This window comes from Telopea speciosissima, chromosome 10, assembly GCF_018873765.1.
Source record: "Telopea speciosissima isolate NSW1024214 ecotype Mountain lineage chromosome 10, Tspe_v1, whole genome shotgun sequence".
In the NCBI taxonomy this organism is placed as follows: domain Eukaryota; kingdom Viridiplantae; phylum Streptophyta; class Magnoliopsida; order Proteales; family Proteaceae; genus Telopea; species Telopea speciosissima.
The window spans coordinates 61907138-61932125 of record NC_057925.1 but is presented as its reverse complement, the minus strand read 5'-3'; the positions used below and the strand labels follow the sequence as shown (position 1 = coordinate 61932125).

At 39.8% G+C, this 24988-nt stretch overlaps 1 non-coding gene and 1 pseudogene across 1 annotated transcript; one reads left to right on the top strand and one right to left on the bottom strand.

The window, feature by feature from the left end:
- Positions 1 to 113: 113 nt before the first annotated feature.
- LOC122643859 lies at positions 114 to 22168 on the bottom strand (annotated as a pseudogene).
- TRNAG-UCC lies at positions 16804 to 16875 on the top strand. The gene has a single exon. It is a non-coding gene; the product is annotated as a tRNA-Gly (tRNA).
- Positions 22169 to 24988: the final 2820 nt, after the last annotated feature.

Sequence of the window (24988 nt, the reverse complement as noted above, 5' to 3'; positions counted from 1 at the left end):
AATCTCGTGCACTGAGTACGTTCTTTATTAAGAAAATATGAAAAAAGAGTATTACAACAGATCGATTTCCATGCATGAAACAAATTATTTATGTCTTAATTAATGAAATAATTAATATCAAGGCATCCCCCTCCCCTTCATGACATGCTTCCTTAGGCCTGGAATATGAATTTTGGAGATATAATGCTGCCAATCTATGCTCCTTACATCAAATCCAAAGCTCTTCTTCTCTTCTTCAGACAACTCCTCCATCAGCTTTTCGGTGTTGGTATTATCAAACCTGGTAATTTAAAAAAAAAAAAAAAAAAAAAAAAAAATTTTGATTTCATGTTATTCCCTAGTCATTGGAATCACAAGAAAAGGTTTGAATAGGTTTAACTTAGCTATAGCTAGCTTCTCACGTACCTTCCTCCATAGAAAGTGTATGGTTCATATATGTTAGCCAAGTACTTTACTTGCTCCACTGATTTCTTACTTGCAATTTCGAGTTTACGAGATAGTTTTTCATTGGAAGCAGCTGCAGCCACTAGCTGCTGGCTTCTTTGGATGGTATCTCTCCAAATATATGAGGAGAAATCATCCATGGAAGTGAAGGTCTAGAGCTTCATTCTTGGGACATGAATTGGTCTTCCCTTTGAGTCCATGTAAGGGAAGGAACTGAAATGTTCATAGAAAAACCTTACCAAGTCTTGGATGATTAGTGGGTTACCTACAAATGAAGCAACGTAGTAAATTTTCGTCTCTGCTTTCACTGTTGCACCATGCTTTGTCATGGCTGCCAAGGTTGCATTTACAACCATGTCTGCAGGGACCTACACACATTAGTCATGTCCAAAAAGATAATTAGTTTACTTGCCTATTATGCCTAACTAGTGTCATACAAAGATGATGAGCCAATTAACCAAATACAACTTACTACATCAAGGACTCCATTGGGATCTGCAAGAAAACCTGTGAGCTGGCCTTTTCCATAATAGAACACTATTGGATCCATCATCCTGAGGGTTCCATAACAACAAAACTTGATAAATAGAAAATAAATTATTATGATTTTGAGACAACAAGCTAGTTTGTAGTACTTAAGAGCTTAGATATTAATATATAACAATACAATTGCAAAGCAGGGTAAGGTTGATTCAGAAATGACACAATATTGTCATTTTACCAAAAAAAACACAAGACACAATATTGTCATTCCTAATATATATACTACAATGAATTGTCCCATATTAGATACATATACAGTCAAAGGATTTTCATATTGACACTCCTGAAAGTTTCAAAAAATTTGTAACCTTGCTTTTGTCTCTTTAGTAATTTTTTCAATGAGGGTAATAGTGTTATTTCACATGTATATTCGAAAATTTGCATGGCAGTGACACCTTATGACAATGATAGCTTATTTTCAATCAATTTTGAAAACCCTTTTACACCCCCCCCTCATGTAAAGAACTTTTGAAAATAAGACAATGGACAATTAAAAGAAGGTGCCAAGTTCTAGATGCACCTATAGGGATGTCATTTAGACATTGTCGTTAGTCAATTAGGCTTACTAGTTTCTTCAATTTAATTAGAGACATGCAAGCATGGATTGAGAACAGACACCTATTTCCTTGCATCCATCTAGGGAATGGCTCACTATAGGTGCTTTCAATGACGCTCGGCCTGATAACGACAACCGGTATTTCTCCTCTTTGATCGTTTATCAGCATTTCACCCATGGCCTTTGTGAATACATAAGTATCTTGCCACCCATGCATGCGAGCCCTATTAAAAACAATTGTAATCAATAAACCACACGACAATCCCAAAAGGTTAACCAACTACAGAAATGTCTTTTTGATCATTTCTTAATGGAGTGACATTTATGAAAGCCATCATGAAACCATACGTGAAGTACATATATATATATATATATATATATATATATATATATATATATATAGAGAGAGAGAGAGAGAGAGAGAGAGAGAGAGAGGTGATCCAGACTTGTTTGAAAAGCCTTAATTACCTCTCTAAACCCAATTCTTTCATCCTTGGTACCACTTGGTGGTCTTGGAAAGTCTGTTTCGAGTGAAAGGCTAACTTTACTTCACCTTCAACATCCAAGACAGGGAGAGATGTAGGAAGAAGGGGTTTGGAAGTGATGATTGTCTTCTCCCTTGCAATGCAGTCTCCTATGCTGAAAGCCTTTTCCAAGATTCTACCTTGTCTTTCTGCTGGTGGAAAATCCAACACCTACACACAGGGGCACAACGCATGTGGTGGAGGTAATGCGGGCGTGCCAGAGCCTTTGACGCAGGCCCAAATGGAACTGAAAACGGCCTGTCCCAACTTTCAACCAGGACGAAATGGCCTGTTCTAAGATGAAATGGCCTGCTCAGCCAGGACGAAATGGCATGTTCTAACTTCCAGCCAGGCCAAAATGGCCTGTTCTAACTGGCGAAACGGCATATTCTAAGAGGCCAGAAACGGCATGTTCTGACTTCTAACCAGAACGAGAAGGGGATCCTTCCATGGCTGAGTAGCTTTAAGGTCTTTTGAGTAAAAGCAAATCACGATGAACAAAGCAAGGAAGAAGATTGAAGATCAAATTGCTTACTTGCAGTCAATATCTGATTGGAGTCATTACAACTTGCAAAATCCGACTTTGATGAGATTTACAACCTGACGTTTACAGTACATCTACTTTAACGGCCTGTTCTAAGATGAAACGGCCTGTTTACAGTAGAACTACTCTATAACCAAATCGCATAATCTCACAGAAATGGATTTGATGAAGCTTCACGACTCTGCCAGCCATGGATTGATGGAGCTTGCAACTTGATGTTAATGGTTGCCTTCTGAAACACGGGCCAAAAGAGAAGATTGCTGGAGTTGTTCTCCAAGCATCTCCCAAAAACGGTCTTGATGAAGCTTCCACAACTCTGCCAGCCACAGACTGATGAAGTTCGCAACTCGATGATGATGGTTGTCTTCTGAAACACAGGCCAGAAGACATGGTTACTGGAGTTATTCTCCAAGCAAGACCTACATGAATGCCCCTTGAAACACAAGCCAATGAGGCATTGGTGGCTGGAAGCCAACTCCAGCAAAAATTACAGGTAAAGATGAAACACTACATCTTAAAAGATAAAAAAAGGAATAAAGATAATAGAGTGTTGTGTTGTTGATTGTGGTGTCCTCTTTTTGCTTGGCTTTTATCTTATATGTAGAAGACATTTACTTGGTAACTCCCGTAACCAACACTTCCACCTCCTTGTATTGAGGCCACTTTCATTCCAAAGTGCTAATCTCCTGCGCCATGTGGCCATGTGGGGTTTGCAACCTCCCACCATCTATAGTCATGGTGGGTCCCACCTTTCCACTTTATCACTCAAAAAAAGGGAACCTATTTGATGAAAACGTGCAATGCATGGCCTTAAGGCATCCATAACCGAGATAATTTTTATAAGCAGAAATGGGGTGTAACAATGCCCCTCACAATCCCATTTGAACGAGACCACAAGAGTTCGAGTGGGATTGTGGATATGCCTTTACAACCTTAAGTTCGGTCTGTATGATCGAAATAGGGTGTAAACAATGCAAGTTGATCGGTCCAGAGAAAAATGACCTCTTTTTGCAAATTCAGCCATTTCACTTGCCACCTGCTCATAAGTTGATCGGTCTACATTACTATTGTCTTAGCACGAGTAATGGCGCTCCCAAACATATCAACGATCATGAGAAAAGTTCTTTTCAAACACTATTATGGTGATATCACCATGTATTAAATCTCCACCATGCATTTCTTGAAAATCTAATCCTTCCTCCACAAGGTCGGAGGCCACGTTTTTTTGCCTCTCTTCAAATACTATTATGGTGATGTCATCAAGCATTAAATCTCCACCAAGCAATCCAATCCTTCCTCAACAAGGTGTGAAGCCACGTTTCGGCTTGTTCGGTCTTCACTATTTGGTGGTTGCACAATGTGTTATTCAGTTCTTTTGAGTCTTGACACCCAAAATCAATGGACTGCCACGCCTTGTGTGATTCCGACATGAATCAGGAAATAAATCTCCTAACCTCACATCAAATAGAAACCTCTTTGTAAACGGATTTGACCGAGTTTCTCAATGTCTCCTTCAAATCCCAGCGAAATCGTGGCTTCTGTATTCCGAATGCCTCAACCCATTGAAGAGAGCTTCGAGAATGCATCTCAGCTCCTTTCTTTTCCTTTCTTCTAAGGAGACCGATTATGATGTATAATCGATCACAGCCGTTCTCGGCAGGTCATAGTGCTAAATTGCCAACATCATCATAATCATTCACCGCCGTTCTTGGCACAATCTTAGGCTTGAAATTCCATCATGTTTTTTCTTGGAATGCAGGAGTAGTAACTAACTCCAGCGTTTAAGTAAATCTTTTTAAAATTGAAACTAGTAGATGTAAAATAATTTTTAAGCCTTCTTATTTTGTGATTAATTTTCTTATCTAAGTAGATCTGGGCAATTTTCCCTTATTTATTTTTATTCCAGGTGGGTCTGTCGTCATCATTATTTTCTTCTTCGTTCATTATTCTTCTTCGTCTTCGCAAAAGGCAACGAAGGAAGAACCCGAAATGCCAAAATAGAGAGTGAGGGACAGGAGACGATGATGGAGAAGAGGGGGAGAAAGCTCATCCCTTAAAAGTCCTTGAAATTCTTGCCGCTTTTAGCTGATGTAAACTCATCTTCTCCTTTAAACTAGAGAAGCCAAAACAGAGGGGATTTAGAAAAACGATTGAAATTTTTTTTAATTGGAAAACGTAAGAAACAACAGTGATTTCCCATCTGAATCCTCCTCCTCCTGCGAGAATTGCAAACTAGTTAGAAAAGTGAGCTCTTTAAACCGTTTTCCATATTTCAGTCCAACGCCCCCCCCCCCCCCCCTCTCTCTTTTCTTCAGTTGGGATTCTTTTATGAGGGACAGGGGGGTTTTAGTGGAGGGCCTGGATTTATACCCCACTTTGAATGTAGGTGGTTCTTTTTAGTTTTTTTATGACCTCAAAAGTTTGGAATACTGGGCTGCCCTTCAAATTTTAAGGAAATTTTAAGAAACTCAGATCACCTACGAACCTATTTGAAGATTGGGATGAAGAACAGGGGTGGGCGGTACGCTGGGTTGTAGAGGATAGGAGTGGGACGGGGTTCCAAGGGATGAAGAACAAGGGGTGGGGTGAGCTTGCAAAAGGTGTGAAGTTAGGAGTTGGGAGGAAGAAGAAGAAGAGATGGGGTGGTGATGTCCGTCGTTGCCTTCTAAGAAGAAGAATGAAGGAAGGAAGAAGATGATAATGATCGTGGGACCCACAAGTTGAATTAAAAAAAAAAATCTTTTTTTGGTAAACAAGTATGAATTTATTAAAAATCTTTTTCCTGTGTTCTTTGTGGACTGGTGTTGAATCCTCAAGGCACTTGTTCTTATCTTGTGATTGGGTCAAGTACATTTGGGCGGGAGGTCCTCTCGGCTTAAGACTAGATTCCATGGATCTGGCGGATCTAAATTCTGTTTGTCTCCTCTTTTTTCGTTCTTTTAAGGATGATAAACATATGTTATGGTTTTTTAGTGTTTTTTTCATTACCTGTTACTTCATCTGGTCAGTTCCGAATAGTGCAGTGGTGGGATCGGAACCGCCCAATCCCATTTGGGTTATGGACAGGATCAATGGTTGGATTGCAGATCTTCACATTTGGCCCCCTGCCACTTCTTCCCGGCCTGTAACCAAAAGAGATGATGCTTTGTTCGTGTCTTCGGTACTGTTCCATATACCTGTGTTTAATGTCCCTGTTCTGATTTTTGCAGGATACTCTAACACAGGAATGAATTCAGCAGGATGGTCCTACGTTTTTTTGGTAGATGGCACGTTCAAATATTTTGATGCAGGAACTCTTTCTAACAATGATGACTTAGTAGCTGTTCTTTTTGCAATCCGCAAAGGGTGTGATCGAGTGGCACGCATTGGGTTGCAGATTAAAGAAGTGTGGGTTGTTCATCAACTGATTACCGATACTCTTCCATCTCCTACCAAATGCCCTTGGCCGTGGTCTTTGTTCAAAGACTTTCTCTATATATCAAATCGAACCCATAATGTAAAGTTCACTATGGATGGGGATAAGTTATGTCTAACTTTAGTCAAGAATATCGCTAGGAATATTTGCTGGAGTGTATGTACAAATGATGGTTAAGTAGTGTTTTAGTTTTTTAGCATCAAAAAAAAAAAAAAAAAAAACATGCAAGCTCATGGCAGGGAGAATGAACACATCTCACGCAACCATGGAGTGGAAATGGGCCAATCAGTCATGCATGTTAACGACAGTACCCTCCTAGCCAAGGAGTCATCCACGTTGTTAATCTTCCGTGGAATACAAGTAAAGCTACAAGATACAAAGAAAGAAGATAAATGTATGATATCTTCAACATTCGCCCGAATGTGCAAGGGAGAAGTTCCACCGAACCACCACCACTTGTAACATACGTAACCAGATTCAGATTATCTGTCTCAATCATCACATGAGTATAATCATTTGAGATCAACTCCAACATCGCCATCCGAACTACAATAGGTAAAAAGGTGTTGTTAGTACTTAGAACAGGTTTTCGATTCCGGTGTAGTACTTTCCACATGGTCACTAATGAGTGGACAAGGACAGCAGTAGAGCCGTCCTTATACAAGGACATGATCCGGACTCCTAACCATCATATGATAGGTCAATTTATCTTTTAAGTGAAAGAAAAGGATACGCATGGATTCAGCTCGTATCCAGCCGTGGCGGGAGCTGCATGGTGCAGCACCCCCCTAAGATTTTGACACATGGCACCAAGTAAATCCAACGCTCTTAAATCTCTGCTCTGATTAAATGCATTCTTTATTGGGCAAATTTCACGGACACCCCCTATAACTATTCGAAATGGCAAGTACACCCTAAATTTTGTCAAAATGGCACAGACTACCCTTATTTTATATTTTTATTTCAACTTAGTCCACTCCGTTAGGTCTGTGCAGTTAAGTGGCTGTTAACTCTTTTATAATGGCAAAATTACCCTTACCATAGGGTGAACTTCCTATTATACCCTTAAGGTTAAATCCCCAATATCCCAAATACAAACCATATTTTCTTCATCGTTTTCGCTTGGCTGAAGGTGGAAGAAGCAAGAACAGAGAATTCCTCCACCTGCAATAGATGCCATTATTGACCGATTTTCATGCTCGGTCTAGAAATTGGGAGAAGCAGAGGAAGTGGTGGTTGTGATGTAGCAGAGGCAGGTACAACAGAAGAAGGATTGTTCGACCAAGCAGCCGCCACGACTTGGGCCACGCCGATGTTGCTGCAATTCCTCCGAGCTTTGTTGCTGAGCTGACGGACAAAATTGGGAGGGAACTTGAGGATAAGAGAAGACAAACCCGGGCCAAAGAAGGGATAGGAAGGCGATGATCCTCCGTGGAAAGGAAGCGAACGGGCCTTGCTAGAAGATAATGAGGGTATCTCAGGGCGAAGGTTGCCGGTGAAATGGGGATCTGGGCGGCAATCAAAAGAACAAAGAAGAACCCTAGCGCAGCTGAAAACTGCCATGATGATATTAATCAATCAAAACTTGAACAGGAGAGCTTATGTTAAACTAGTTGAGGTCAGCCAAGCCCAGGTCAGTTTTCTTTCTCCTTTGAAAATTTGGGGAGAAGATGGTTGTTATCTTGAATTGGTGGTGTTAATGGGTAAGGTTGGTTGGTTAGTGTACAGATGGGAAGCCAAGAGAACGCAGTAGTGAGAAGTCTTATTGGTTCGAGGCCCCCGACATGTGAGGGGAAGTGTAGCTCTTGTGGGCACTGTGAGGCAATTCAAGTGCCCATATCGCAAAGAAGGTTAGGGGAAGAGAAGGATGGGTGTACCTGCTCTTGTCTTCGCCACCTCTCGCCGTCGCCGGATCTCCTGCGCCAAGAACCGAAATATGGTGAGGTTAGGTTGAAGGTTTTGAGAGTTAGGGCAGATCGAGCAAAAGAGGGAAAGAGAAGGAGGAAGGACGACTGGTTTTGTTTTTGTTTTTTTTAATTGAAAGTGTGAGATTCGGGTCGGGTCGTCAATAGAGAGGTTAAATGAAATAAAGAATGCATTTAATCAGACCAGAGATTTAAGAGCGTTGGATTTACTTGGTGCCATGTGTCAAAATCTTAGGGGGGTGCTGCACCATGCAACTCCCGCCACGGCTGGATAAGAGCCGAATCCGATACGCATACCCCTAAAATGCACCCAATATTTCTCATGCCCCCTTAAGGTTATGACAAATTGACACGCACCTCCTGAAAATTCCATGTACCATCTCTACTTTTCCTTTTCCACCTAAAGTCATTTAAGTCCACACTAGGCGTTAAATGCTAAAAAATGACCAAACTACCTTTTCTTCTATCTTTTTTAAAATTTGAAAAGACCTAATTACCCTGACCTATTTGCTAAAATTTGAAAAGACCAAAATATCCTCATCTTCCCCAAATCATCATTTTCTTTTATAATGTAGATACCCAATACTACCACCACCACCACTGCCACCCACCATTAACACCATCATGATCATTACTTTACCGTTTGCTAGACTTGATGGCCATGAGCTCAAGGCGTAGAATGCAACTAACCCTTACACCAGCAACTACTTTGAAAAGCACGTGCCCAGTTGCGTCTTATCCCAGAGCCCTATAGCCCCCCCCCCCCTCCTCATCACGAACGGGGGCAGGTAAGGCCAAGTATGAGATGTTGCTCTCAAGTTTACAAGAGCCACACTAATGGTCCACCGTTTAAAGAAGGTTCCATTAGGAGCTGTGTCTGGTACACATTTCTCCATATCTAAGAACCGAGCACGACAGACTGATAATGTAGCATGAAGCACCACATTTGGTGGGTTGCGCTTCTGTTTAAAGACCCGTGCATTTCTCTCCATCCATATCTTATACACCATTGTAAACCTCCTATTTTTTCCATTGCGATTTAAAAGTTCAAAACAAATTTTTGGAACAATTTTGAAAGTTTATTTTTATTTTATTCTTGTGTGGCATGAGTATTAACTTAACTTTGGGGATTGAGTAAATCTTTTCAAAATAGAAAGTAGTGGATGTAAACCATTTATTTATTTTTTTTTGGGGATAGAAATATTAAAAAACTTTATAAAGATCAGCGTGAATTACACATGAATGAAGTTGAACATAACTACTGGATGCATGGATCGAAATTTGGCCAGACTGTTGTGCACGTTACCAACAACACCTTCCTCGCCAAGGAGTCAACTACACTATTAACCTCCCTTGGAACATATGTAAACGACCAATAAGTAAAATAGGCCGACAAATGGAGAATATCATCCACTACAGGTTTTACTTCTAGTGGTGGGTAACATAACCCACGTTAGAGATAAGACACCAAATCTCTATGAATTTGAAACTTACTTATTTTGTAATTTCCGTTCTTATCTAGTAGATCTAAAAAATTGTCCCTTTATATTATTCCTTCATTTATTCACTGTAACATTTCAAGATAGGGGTAAAAATTGTCATTTGACCTAAACAACAAATGAACATGCCTGGCCATCTTCTCCTTCTCCTACCTGCAACATAAACCTTTCTAGTTATTGAGAGAAAGATCCATTGAGCACTTTCCTTTCTCGGATGTCCATCACATGTGATATGGATATTAGTTATACTTGGCAACACAATTGGATGAGAGTCATTATGCTTCACATATGATATGGATTTGGTAACACAATCGGATGGGTGACATTGTGTTCTTTCCTTATGAGTTGGTTTCCATTTTACACCTTCCACTTCAGTGATGTAATATTGAGTTTCCATCTTCTGTATCACCCAATATTGGGTTACCTTTCTTGCATTAGATTGCATAGCTTGTATAAATACAACTTATGGCATTATGAATAAAGTTAAGGATTACCATTCTCACTAACGTGGTATCTAGAGCCAGAAAAGCTCCATCGAGCTAGCATTTCTTCCTCTCTTTTTTTTTCATTTCTTCTTCTTCTCATGGCTGGAGAACAAGATAACACTGCCGATGGCAGCCCTCTTACTCCCTCTCATGAATCCATTGGCCCTCTTCCTCTATCCACCACTATATCCCCTCCCTCTTTAAGCCATGCACACCATTATATCTCAATTAAACTCACTTCCAACAACTTCATATTTTGGCAGATGCAGGTGGAACCATTTCTGGATGGCCAAAACTTATCTGGCTACATCGATGGATCAATCCCATGTCCATCTGATCCAACTGAAGCTGCGGCCTAGCGCAGGCAAGATTCCCTTAGTCAAAGCATTATTGTTTCCTCTCTCTCTGAAGAGGTATTCCCATTAGTGGTTGGTAAGAAGACCAGTCGTGCTATCTGGTCCACTTTGACAACGGCTTTCTCCTCTCCTAGTGAGAGCCGATTGATGTCCCTAAATATGGCATTAACTGATTTAGAACAAAAGGCCGATGAGTTTGTGTCCGCTTTCTTACAACATGCCAAATGCATTGCTAATGAACTCTCTGCTGCAGGCCATCCCTTACGCCCAGGTGCTTTCAATCTTCATATTTATAGGGGCCTTAAACCCGAGTTCAAAACTATGGTGTCCTCTTTACTTACTCGGACAGATCCCATCAACTACGATGACTTGCATGCAATGTTACTGAGTCATGAATTCTTACATGGCTCCTCTCTTAAAAAGTTGACAATGATAGACACTGCTGCCTCTACTAGTCCAATCACAGCAAATAATGTTCAGAGAACTACCACCTCCAACCCCTCTGTCTCCTCTCCACCAAACCGTGGTGGTTGTGGAGGAAGGTGGGTCGTGGAGGACGTGGTGGTCGCGGTCGTGGTGCCCCTACAAGCTATGGCAGATTTTGGTGTTCCATATGTAGACACACCAACCATTCCACTAACAGGTGTTTCTACAGACCCTAGGCTGGTTTTACATCCTCACCTACCTACCCTTACCCACCCAACACCATGCCCACTGCCCATCACACCTACCCTAACCCGACCACCCACTTTCCCTCTTACCCAAATCCTAATCCACCCATACTACCCACTCCACATCCATCATCTCAATTAACCTGGTACCCTGATACAGGTGCCTCCCATTATGTTACCCCAGATATCCAGTCACTTTCCTAGTATGATGAGTACACTGGTTCTGACCAATTGCACATTGGTAATGGTAAGGGGATACAGATCTCCCACATTGGTTCATCCTCTTTTCCTTCTTTAAATTCTCGTTCCTTTTTTTTACATAATATTTTGCACGTTCCATCCTTGTCTAAGTCTCTTTTATCTGTGCAAAAGTTTTCTAGAGATAATAATGTTTTCTTTGAGTTTCACCCTTCTCATTTCCTTGTGAAGGACCAAGTAACCAAGGCAACACTGCTTTCCGGACCTAGTAAAGATGGCCTATATGAGCTTCATCCTTCACCTTCTCCATCTGTTCACAGTGTTGTTCGCAATTCCTTTGAAATCTGGCACCATCGTCTTGGACATCCGAATGAAAATCTCCTTAAAAATATGATTAAACTAAATAATCTACCATCTACTAATTTTTGGTTTAGTTCTTTGTGTAAGGCTTGTCAACTTGGCAAGTCCAGTCGTTTAACTTTATACACTACCAGTAGTACCAGTTTATTTCCTCTTGATCTTATTTATACGGATGTTTGGGGGCCTGCGCCCGTTCCCTCTATTTCTCATCATCGGTACTATGTGATATTTGTGGATGACCACACAAAGTTCATCTGGTTTTATCCACTAGTCCAAAAATTGGACGTATTTGTAATTTTTTCTCAATTTCAGGCACTAGTGGAAAGGTTGTTTAGTAGGAAAATCAAAGCCCTACAGTCCGATTGGGGCGGCGAATTCCGATCTCTCCCCTCATATTTCTCAAAATTGGGCATTATTCATAGGCTTTCTGCGCCACACACCCATGAGCAACAAGGAGCAGTTGAGAGACGCCATCGACACATTGTTGAAACGGGTCTCTCCCTTCTTACTCATGGATCTGTGCCACAGAAATACTGGCACTTTGCTTTTGACACAGCCATTTTTTTAATCAATCGTATGCCATCCTCTGTGTCTTTTGGGATATCTCCATTCCAACTGGTATTTCACAAATTGCCAGATTACAGTTTTCTAAAAGTGTTTGGATGTCTTTGCTATCCCTACTTAAGGCCATATAATCGCCATAAAATGGATTACCGGTCCGCAGCATGTGTTTTTCTTGGTTACCGCCCTTCACACATGGACTATAGATGTCTTGACTTGCAATCTCATAAGCTGATCATTGCGCGACATGTTCGCTTTGATGAAACATTGTTTCCTTTCTCCACCACACCTACTACAACTGTGTGTCCTTCATCACCACCACCGTCATCACCTTGGGCATCATCACCTCTTTCACCACCAACTGTTCCACCATCCCTACCTGTGCAATCGGTCAACCAAGGCACTCCTATACTGTCACCCGCTTCATCACCTGTGCACGATAACCCTATTTCCCCATCACCACAGCCTTCACCTCCTATGGCCAACACTCCGCCATCTCCACCTTTAAAAACCCGCTCCATTAGTGACATATACACCTCAACCCAACCCGCCACACCCAAGCCCACTCTACACCACAACCCGAACCACCAACCCGACCGTTGCACCCTATGAGGCTTCAATCTCATCACCACCAACCCCGGGCACTTGTATCCACTACAGCACTTACTGAGCCAACTTGCTTCTCACAAGCCAATAAGCTACCTGAATGGCGCACAGCCATGGCCGAAGAATTTAATGCATTACTTCGCAATGGTACCTGGTCTCTTGTACCACGCACCAATTCCATGAACCTTATTGGAAACAAATAGGTATACAGAGTAAAGAGGAAGGCTGATGGTACACTTGAGCGTTATAAGGCGCGTCTCGTGGCAAAGGGGTTCCACCAGCAACATGGGCTGGATTACAGTGAAACTTTTAGCCCCGTGGTCAAGCCCACGACAATACGTTGTGTTCTATCCATTGTTGTATCTCAGGGCTGGCCCATGAGGCAATTGGACGTCCAGAATGCGTTCCTTCATAGGTCCTTAGATGAAGAAATCTATATGTCTCAGCCACAGGGTTTTGTGGATCCATCATTTCCAAACCATGTGTGTAAACTCCACAAATCACTATATGGGTTAAAACAGGCCCCACGTGCCTGGTTTCGTCGGCTTTCTGAGTTCCTTATTGGTTTGGGCTTTATTGGTTCTAAGACGGACACGTCTCTATTCATCAGCCGTTCGGGTGCACACATTTGCTATGTATTAATTTATGTGGATGATATTATTGTCACTGGTAGTGACTCCCATATGATCTCCAGCCTTCTACATCAGCTTTCCAATGAGTTCTCCATTAAAGACCTTGGAGAGCTGCATTTCTTCCTAGGTATTGAGGTTAATCGCCATCCTAAGGGCATTCTCTTGTCCCAATCAAGGTATATTTCAGACCTCTTACAAAGGACAGGGATGGCAAATTGAAAGCCGGTTCGAACTCCAATGGCATCCACTACCAAACTTTTGGATTCAGGGGGTGCACCACTGTCCGATCCCACACAATATCGTTCAGTGGTGGGTGCATTGCAATATGTTACACTTACACGGCCAGATGTTTCCTTTGCAGTTAATAGAGCTTGCTAATTTATGCATGCACCACTAGAAGAGCACTGGCAATTGGTGAAAAGAATTATTCGGTATCTGAAGAGCACATTGATAGTTGGATTACTTATTGAGAGATCCCCCTCCAGCTCTCTCCAGGCCTTCACTGATGCAGATTGGGCTGGAGATGGGTCTGATAGAAAATCGACTGGGGGATTTGCAATTTTCCTTGGCCCTAATCTTGTATCTGGGGTCTCTAGGAAGTAGCGTACTATGACACGCTCTTCTACTGAGGCCGAATACAAAGCACTTGCAGATGCATCGACTGAATTGATATGGCTCGAATCACTATTACTCGAGCTGGGCTATAGCCTATAAGGCCCACCGATCCTATGGTGTGATAATCTTGGGGCAACCTATCTATCAGCCAACCCAGTCTTTCACGCCCGAACTAAACATGTTGAGGTCGATTTTCATTTCGTTCGAGATCGGGTGGCCAAGAAACAACTGCAGGTGCAATTCATTTCATCTCATGATCAGCTGGCTAACACATTGAAAAAACCTTTGGCCCATTCCAGATTTGAAACAATAAGGGACAAGCTGAAGATTCGGTCACCCGAACCTCCACCTTGAGGGGGTGTATTGAGAGAAAGATCCATTGAGCACTTTCCTTTCTCGGATTTCCATCACATGTGATATGGATATTAGTTATACTTGGCAACACAATCGGATGAGAGTCATTATGCTTCACATATGATATGGATTTGGTAACACAATCGGATGGGTGACATTGTGTTCTTTCCTTATGAGTTGGTTTCCATTTTACACCTTCCACTTCAGTGATGTAATATTGAGTTTCCATCTTCTGTATCACCCAATATTGGGTTACCTTTCTTGCATTAGATTGCATAGCTTGTATAAATACAACTTATGGCATTATGAATAAAGTTAAGGATTACCATTCTCACTAACACTAGTCTAAGAATTGCAACAATCATCTCCCTAGAAAGACCTTCTATCAATGCCAACTAAAAGCATTCCACGTTGTAGGCCTTAGGCTATATTCACTAACTCATCGACATTGATAAACTACGATGGGAAAGAAAACATAAACTAAAATTGCTTCTAAAGATGTTTTCAAAAATAATTGTTAGAGAATGAGTAAGACCTCTTCTTTCTATATAAGAGAGGAAGAGACAGCACTAAGGGATGTCTTCAAAAGATACGCTCCAAAACATGTCTTTTACTATAAGACTTGTTTGTTAACCACTCAAACAAGTCTTTCAATAGGTACCCATAGGCTATTTAAGAGTTCTATTAGGAAAAGACTCAACCCTCTAACACACTCAATAAAAACATATTTTAAATCTTTAATTTTAAAAACAAATAAAATTCCAACAATATCTAATTAGGTTAGATTCTGAATAGTATTATTGGATGAACTTGGCATTCAAAGTTTGCAGCAGAAGCAGGTAAGAAAGCAAAGCACATTCACACTCCGGAGCTACCAATGCTCTGCAGTGACAGCTTCCACTGTGTTGGTGCTCTATTTAACAACTCAATGGGGACTCAATGGGGCCCCACCTTTAAAAGAGATTTCCTCATGCCAAAACCCAATTCCATCAATGAGGGGCTCTACTTGGTTGGTTGGTTGGCCCCAAGTGTTCTTAAATGCCAAGACATCTTTGGAAAATTCATACAAAGTGTGATGCGTTAGTTGAAAAGATAATCTCTCTCTCTCTCTCTCTCTCTCTCTCTCTCTCTCTCTCTCTCTCTCTCTCTGAGGCCTTTGGACTAGAGGCTCCACTATAGACTATTATAGACTATGACCCTACACGTATGATGTGTTTATATATTGAATAATGATAAAATACAACCCTTATAAAACATAATATTTACATGAGATTCCATTAACCTAAGTTACACCAGACTCCTCTAATATCTTAACAGAGGGGAAGATCATTTCGGTCTCATCCTTTATTTCCTTGTCCTTTTACCTTTAAAACTAGATAAGGCAAACCTTGTTAAGACCATATGTTATGTCAATTGATACAGTATCGGGAATCTGATGCGGTACAAAAGATAGAAAATAGATAACGAAATTGTACCGTATTGAATACAAATTATATTTTTAATATCAATATTGTACCGATTCGGTATGGAAGATGAAAGAGCATGAACACTTGCCTCATGTGATTTTGATTAATTTATTATATCTACTCGGAGTTGTGGACACCATAGATTAAGGAGTTTGAACCAAGCTCTTCTTAAAGAATATCAACCGAGAAGAAAGGTCACTGATTACAAGAATTGTAAATTGAGATGTAGAAAAAGAGAAGAGTTAGCAATAATTTCATTGTAAATTTTAAAAATATATATTTCAAAACAAAATTAAGAATAAAAACTTAGGGTTTTGATTTTGTGGGTTTGATACTTTGATTATACACTTTAACCTCAATTTAATACAAATTCAGTACGGTATAAGGAATTCAATATGGTATCGATACACACCAACGATTTTGTTTTAGAAACCGATATCATATTGTATCATACTAGAGAGATTCTATTTTTCCATATCGAAACAGTATTGAATTTATGATCCAGAGGAGTTTTACCAACTTGATCATACAAGTTGTTCGCATTTCATTATCACACTGTCCTTCTTGATCAATAGTATATTGTCATGTTGTAGGTGTCGGTGGACATCCTTGAACTAAGCCTGACTAGTAGTGAAATGACTACACACAAACCAAGACTTGCGCTCTTTCTTTCACATGTTCATACATAAATGAAACTACAGTATCTGATATTTTGTTTTTTCTTTTAACATAATCAGATCGAGCTCCATTTGATTGGAACATCTGAAGGGACATAGAAACCCACACAGACAGTGTGGAAATGCTTTTCCACGTGCTTTTACAGCCTAACCATATGGGCTCTCTCTGACATGTTGGCCCGTTGTTGACGAAATTAATTTTCACCATGTGATTTGTATGGCATGAAAGATTCTCCCTCCCCTATACTTTGTTTCGTTTCATGGAAATCGGTTATTAACGGCTCACATCATTTGAAGGAACTCACATCATTTGAAGGAAAACATTTTAGCTAATTTTGATTACTTTACTGCTTTTCCTAATTGTTCCAACAAGCGTTTGTAGTCCAACGGTTAGGATAATTGCCTTCCAAGCAATAGACCCGGGTTCGACTCCCGGCAGACGCAAAATCTTCTTTTTTATGTTTCACCCACCGAACTGCAATGATCCCATAAGTAAAGGCTTAAAATTCAGTTTGGATCTTTTATTTCTGTTTGTTTCGGTGTAATATTTTACTTGGAAAATTTTCCTCAGTAAATTTTATATGTTCAAATTTTTTTTTAATGCCTTTTTTCATCACTAAACAAACATTGGAACACTTTTCAATATGCAGTAAAATTTTACTTGTCAAATTTTTTGAAGTGAAAATTTTCAAATTATAAAATTCATGTTTTTTTTTTTTTTGGTAAAAAAATTCATGTTTGGAAGGAGGGAAAGTGTTTGAATTGGTAAGGCAACTCTGAATAAGGTTGTCAACGGGCCAGGCTTGCTCTAAACCCTAGTCCAACTTTAGGAGCCTTAACCTATACTCAAGCCCAACCCGGCCCTGCCAGGGCCAAGCATACCCTCAACCCAATCCGACCTTGGCAAGGTTTTCCCAAGCTCAATCAGGCCTTGAATATCTTAGCCCATTGAGTTGTTGAACTAACAAAGCCCATGTTATAAAAAAAAGACATTTTTCACAAAAAGATTGTTTCCAGATTCGAACCCATGACCAATTGGTCAGAATGAAACAACCTTGATTAGGGCTGCAACAGGGTCGGGTTGGGTTAGGCTTTTTAAAACCCCAGCCAAACCTTGAGTCCCTATAGCTGGGCCCATGCCTGGCCCAATCCTAACTGAAGGCCTGAAAAATCCAACCTGACCTGCCCTTAGGGTTAGGCCAGGATGACCCTATTTGACCTTGATTATGGGGAGGGGAAGGGATAGATGCTAGTTTGGAGTGTTTTTTACTTACCAGTTGACACTTGTAGGAAGAGTTTGAGTTTCTTACACCTCTTGGCAAAGCTCATAAGTCGAGAAGGTCCTCTTGTGCTTATATTCAGAGCAACATCATACCTGAAAATTTTTAAGGATATAATTCAAATTACGTGTTCTATAATGACAAGAAAGATAATATTCATGTATGGATCATCAAGACCGATTAAATTAAAGCAGTTTCAAATAAAACCTTTCATCAAAGGTAGTATTGGCCGCTAAGTTAATGATTACATCCACTTCTCCTGCGACAAGCTCAGCTGTCTCTTCTTCCATTCCAATAATATTATTAGACTCACAGACGACATTACCCACCACAGGGATCAGCTTCCTCACCATAAATGTCACATATGATTTCCCATGAATTCGTTGCAAGAACTTAAAAAGTTTTTTTTTTATGGAAATATAAGTATGGGAAAAAGTTCTCTGTCCGGGAGTGTGGCCTACCCCAGCACTCCCATGAGTCTATCTCTCTCCTCCCCATGTGAAAAGAGACCTCTGCCCCCTTGTTTTAAGGAGGAAAGAGATAGACACATGGGAGTACTGGCGTAGGCCACACTCCCGGACAGAGAACTGCTTCCCTAAAAATATTTATAAACTAATCAGAAGAAAACATTTGTACAGTAGTCCAGACAATAAGGGGTATGGGGGGCAGTTGCAACAAAACATTTAAACCAGTTAAGAAGGGAAGGATTAGCAAGCTGTTTAAAAGAGACATTAGTAGTTTGATCCTGAATCTTCAAAAAATAAGTTAGGACTTCGAAAGGCCATGGAGAAAGGGATGGAGTTGGAAGAAGTCCAGGTAGCACCTCATTAGATCACCAAACTTCTTTCAGCTTCAAACCTCTCAAGGCTGCAAAATCTATCCCGTTCAGGATTCCAGTCAACTCTGGTTCCAAAATAAGATTGTTTTTACTTCGCCTGGCTGTCAAGAAAAGAAGCTTCCCATCTATCAAAAAACCAAAGGCCCATCCAGGTTTACCTATGTCTCTGGAATCAAACCCTGCATATAACAAAACAAGAAAATCTAATATAGGTAAATCAAACCTAGGAATGGGAACAAGGTTAATATTAGCCGAATGAGGAGATGATAAAACATCCATTTTATAAAGGAGGGGGGTAATATTCATGTCCAACAACCACTGGTTTATTCTTCGCAGAACCTTACCAGGTTAGGTTTCACAGAGTTAAACACACAATTGTTTCTAACCTGCCAAATAAAATAGCAAGTAATAATAAAAACAGAAAAAAAAACCAAATGAGAGAGGGCTTGTCAAGCTGTAGGCCTAGCAAGGCAGAGATGCAGAAATGTCTGATAGATGGGCATGATATGAATTCAGTCTTCAAACCCAAAAGACCAGCTACCCAAATGTGCTTAACCCAGTCACAAGAGAGGAAGATATGCCAGAGCGTCTCATTACAAGTGCCACAGAGAGCACAAGTGGGGTCAATCTGAGTCCATTTCAAAATAGAATCCTTAACTGGAATCCCTACATTTAATACACCCCAGAAGAAAATTTTAAGCTTAGGATGAAGTTTTAGTTTCCAAAAATATTTCCACCATGCGATAGTAGAGAAATCAGTTAAAGAATTGCTTAAAAGAAATGATGTTGCTAATTTTATTTTAAAGCAGCCGTCCTTAGCTAGAGTGCACCACCAAGAGTCAGGAGAATCAGAGCAGGGACTGTTGAGAATGTTGGGTAGCAGGGATGGGATTGTATCCCTAACAAGATCCTCCTTCCATATAAAATTTGAGAGGAACAAGTTAACCTTCTCAAGGTAAACCCTTTGAGAAGTTTCGGGTTAATGGTAAAGGTCGAAATAGAGGGAACCCAAGGATCAGTCCAAAAGTAAGTATCCATGCCATTACCAATCCTTCTAAAGCAGAAGGACTGAAGGGGGCTGAAGATCTTAGAGATACTGTTCCAACACCAAGACCCTTTTTTCAATCTGGTAGAAGGGTAAAAAAGAGAGGTCTGCGGGAAGTACTTAGCTTTCAAAATTTTAGTCCAAACCGAATTATTCTCAGATAACAATCTCCATCCTAGCTTAAGGAGGAGGGCTTGGTTTTGGGTTCTGGCAGGACGAAAGCCCAGACCCCCCAAGTGAATGGGGGTGTTCATAACTTTCCAAGACACAGGTGAATTTTTCCTATTCATATCATTCCCACCACACCAAAATTTATAACTAACAGAATCAATTTGCTTACAGATAATTTTAGGAAAATAGAAGCAACTCATAAGATAAGCAGGTAGAGAGCTTAATACTGACTTTCTGAGTACACTACGTCCTGCAAAAGAAAGATGGTTAGATTTCCAGGAAGAAAGCCTGGAGTTGATTTTGTGCACCAAAGGGGTCAATTGTTTGACCTTAGATCTCTGAGTAAAAAGTTTGGTCCCTAAGTAAGTGGATTCATGCTTCATCTCAAGGATACCCAAAATCTTACACAATCGAACTTTTTCAGCCTTAGAGACATTGCTGCTAAAATGCATACCAGTCTTAGTCAAATTAATTTTCTGGACCGATAGGTCAGAAAAAGATCCAAAATAGCTTTAATAGTAAGCAAATCCTCAGAAATGGCTCTGCAAAATATAAAAATATGGTCAGCAAATAGAAGATGGGTAATCTCAGGAGCACCTCTAGCCACTTGAATACCCCTAAAGAGATTGAGATCCCTATATGCAGCGATCAGTCGAGAAAGAACCTCCATCCCAGTAATAAACAAGTAAGGACTCAAAGGGCATCCTTGCCTGATACCTCTTGATCCCTTGAAGAGTCCAAAAGGGGTACCATCAATCTTTACGAAAAAGGTTGTAGAGGAAAGGAGTTGCAAAAGAAAATCACACCACTGCTGCTCAAAACCAAGGAATTTAAAGATGGCAGTGATAAAAGACCATTCCATTCGGTCATAGACCTTGGACATATCAATTTTAATAGCTACCCACCTCACCTTACCTTTCTTATGATTGAGGTAATGAAAAATTTCATGGGAAATGATGATATTGTCCGATATTTGTTGGCCCTTGACAAAAGCACCTTGAAAAGGTGAGTTAAGGAGGGGAGGAGGGTATTCAGCCTATTGGCAACAATTTTAGCAATTATTTTGTAAATAACCGTGCAGAGACTGATAAGCCTGAAGTCACTAACAGTACAAGCAGAATCGGATTTAGGGATAAGACAGAGAAGGGTATGGTTAATTTCAACAGGGATTGAGAGGGAGGAAAAGCAGTTGCAAATAAAACTAAAAAGGGGTTCCTTGATTTCCTCCCAAAACTTCTGGAAAAAACATGCTTGGAATCCATCTATTCCAGGAGTTTTGAGAGGCCCAAGTGAAAACACAATAAGCTTAATTTCATCAATAGAAGGGGGAGAACACAGGGAATTAGCAACAGAAACAGAAACGTAGGGGGAAAAAAGACATTCAACAAAGCTAGCATCCAGAAGATTAGAAGTAGTAAAGACCAGACTAAAATGGTCAGCAAAGGGCAAGGCAATATCATTGATATTGGTCATTTTATCCCCATTCTCCAAATAAAGGGAATCCATTTTACGACGCCGAATGTTTTGCTTAGCCATTGCATGAAAAAATCTTGTATTTCTGTTCCCAGACACAATATAATTCTGTCTAGATTTCAGCAGCCAAAAACACTCCTCAGCATCTAAAAAGCCAGTCATAAACCCATGATTAATTACACAAAGCGAATGATCGAAACCCAAAAATAATTACCAAAAAATATATTACATTAAATTAAAGAGGAAAAAACATAAAATTGATCAGAAAGAGAATTATATATATCAATGTCTTCAAGAAGAAACATACTTCATTGTTCAATCTGTTCATTGCGTCCTCCTTGTTTCGTGCCTTAATCAAGACAAAGATCTTATCCACATCAGGCATTGTCCTTAAAATCCTCTCTAGGAGAACTGAAAATTTAAAGTCAAAATGAAAAGTAAAATCCAATACTAGAAAACCAGATTAATCATCAATTTGAATTTTTATTTTTATTATTATAAAAAATAAAAAAGAGGTGGGGTTGTTGGGGTTTGATGTCTTGTATAAGTATGTTGATTCTGAAGATCCATTAAGAGGTTATAGGGTTATATGAATATTTTAATAAAATTCTTTGCTATAAATCTTTGTGTGCGACTATGTGATTGTTGTTTGTGATTTTTATTCTTTTTAGCATCGTTATAAGTTTATGTTTTTCTAAAAGGAGAGTAGAAGTATACAATATCTTTTGCTAAAAAGCCAATGGCACCGGTAATAAAAAGCCGCTTTCCTCTAAGAAACGTGACAATCCCAATACCATCTTTAGTCGACTTCGGATTATCATTTGATGACAAGTCCTCCATGCTTCCAGCTGATGCAGCATTCATGACCAGACAATTACTTCCACGATGGATCTTCCCTGTGAACGTCGTTGGTGTCATCATCAGCTTCATCATCAATCTCTTTGTTGACAATCCACCAGAAGTTTAAGTTTTCACATGTCTATTGGCTTTGGCAACAACAACATACACTGTTCTTATTGCAACTCCAACTATTCCTATCTGTCGTCGACCTTCCAAACTCATCCACAACAGTCGAGATTTGGTATAGAAACACAAGTACTCCCATTATTGCTAGCAGAAGTGGAAGAAATTAAAAAGATTTAACTAAGGAAAGAAAACCAATGTGTAGCAGGGAATGATGGTCGGACTAAAACCCTAGCTAATCACTTTCTCTAGGGGGGTTGAAAAAAACAAAGATATGGGTTGAGTTAGCATTCAGGCATGGAATTGGAAGTTGACAAAGTTTGGGAAGGGGGGGAATTGAGATTTTATGGAAGGAGGAGAACATGGGAGTGGGGTAAGTTGGGTCTCTCATCAATGTGGAAAACAGGATTCAGCTACTTGTCCTAATCAAGTTTGGAACAGATCCAATGACATGTACCGTCCTCGGGATCTGATCGAGTTCATTTGGAATCATTGGCCCCACATATCGGTTTAAGATTCCAAATGAACTCGGATCAGGTCCCAAGGACAGTATATGTCAATTGTGCACGTAAAAATTGTTGGGTATATCTATAACCCTAATATATGTTCTAATATAAGTCTATTTGAATAAGGAATCAGGGTGCGGTGGGTCTCACTGGATAGAACCCATCTAACCAAAAAATCATAATCTTTCCAATGCTAGTTGGAGGCAGCAACATATATTATTCCAAACTTTATATGTAGGGTGTATTACTTTAAGCAACTTTGTGCTTAATTAAAACCCTAAACCCTAAAAAAAATATTTATTCCCATGTTCATACACGAGGAAATGAGAGAATGAGTCCTCTATGCATTTAAATTCACATCTGGTGTCAAGGTGGTTGGCCTACAACCCTAGCTATTCATTTTTTAAAGGATAAAAAATAAAAAATAAAAAATAAACAAACAAAACGCAGGTTTCTTTACCCAAAACAAAAACAAAAAAAAAGGGTGATGGGTGATGGGTGTTGGGTAAATTGGGTCTCTCACTACTCTCTCATCAATGCGGAAGATTAGGTTTCAACTAGGGCTGTAAACGGATCGGATTCGGTTCGGATAGTGCTATATCCTCATTTGCATCCGATTAGCTATCGGGCGGATTCGGATAGTGTTAAACGGATACAGACACGGGTACGATTCGAATATTTTATCCGTTTACATGTAAATATAGCTTTTCAAATAACTATAGTCTATCCGTATCCGCATCCGTTTAGTTTTCGGACGGATTCGGATAGTGCTAAACAGATACGGACACGGATACAGAAACGGATTTCGGCTATTCATTTACACCCCTAGTTTCAACTACTTATTCCAACCATCATGATGGCCGGTCAATTAATGTTTTAAGAGAGAAAGAGAAGTCTTTGTTAAATGTGTACTTAAAAAATATATAATCCTCATACGCATGCCCGAGGAAATGAGAGATGGAATCGTCTACACTTACGATCACATGAACGTAGAATCAAGTTTTACTCTGTTAATTAAAACTGGAACGCTAAAAAATGGTGTTCGGTTCGGACGTGTTTTAAATGGATCAAAACTTGAACGGAGATGGTCAAAAATGATCAAATACGTCAAGAATGGCAAAAAAATATAAACTGAGAATACGCATTTTAAATGTTTAGATTTTTTAGTACGGGATCAAAAAAGGGTAATATATACATATAAATTAAAATTTTATTACTTAATTAATGCCTAAATTCAAAGTTCTAAACAAACATAACATTCAATTATTTAAAAACTTTTTATGCTTATATATTATATTAAGGCCTATTAATCTCTTTAAGTCAAGTATCACATGTATAGCAGTGGGTATAACAACCATTGGAAATTTGCATCAAGGCGGTTAGTGCTCTCAAGAGAGCATTTGTAGTCCCACATCGACAGTGGGTAGACTTGAATAAAAGTCGTATGGCTATAAAATAGATTCCATGTCTCAATGCAAAGTAACTTCAACGCTTTCTGGTTTTTTGGTGTCATTCACGCCGAATCTATTGGTGGTGACAATCAAATCAGATTTCATTAATTAAGTTAAAAATTATTACAAAGCCAATGTTTTTTAAGTAAAAAAATGGTAGACGCATTTAAAGCCAATTAAGTTAACATGTACTGGTGCACATACGTGTGGAGGAACTGAACTCTATATATGGAAGCTAAAGTGACAAGTTTTGGCTCCTGAGATGTATGTTCAAGTGAATGTACATGCAAAGGATCCTCCCTTTGGAGATGATCGGACTCATCTTCAACCCCTTCGCACCCCCCCCCCCCAACTTGTCCTATGTTTAATAAAGTGATATACGTATAAAGAACTCATATGAATGAAGTGGATGGTGGCTATCACAAACTATGATAAGATCATATGAGTGAGTTTAGATCTTTCGCTAGTAGCAAAGATCCGATAGATAATTTGAGTATTCTTGCCCTTTAACACATCACATACTAGGTTGGTCCAATCTAGCGCCCATGTGGACCCTCATTGCTACTATCAATCGTGAAATAAGATTGAGGGGAGAGAAGGGTTGTTGAGATGAAGGTTTTTTTTTTTTTTGTGAAAAGCCACCCCCCCCCCCCCCCCAAAACCCCACTTGGGAGAAGGGGGAAATTTTGAGATGAGGAGTTCCAGAGAAACTAGATACGTAGCATCGAGGAATTAAAAGAAGCCATGCAATTCACCCAAAAAATAAATTAAAAAAGTCATGCATGCAATGGAATTAGTTAATTATTTGATTTTTTTTTGGGAATTAATTA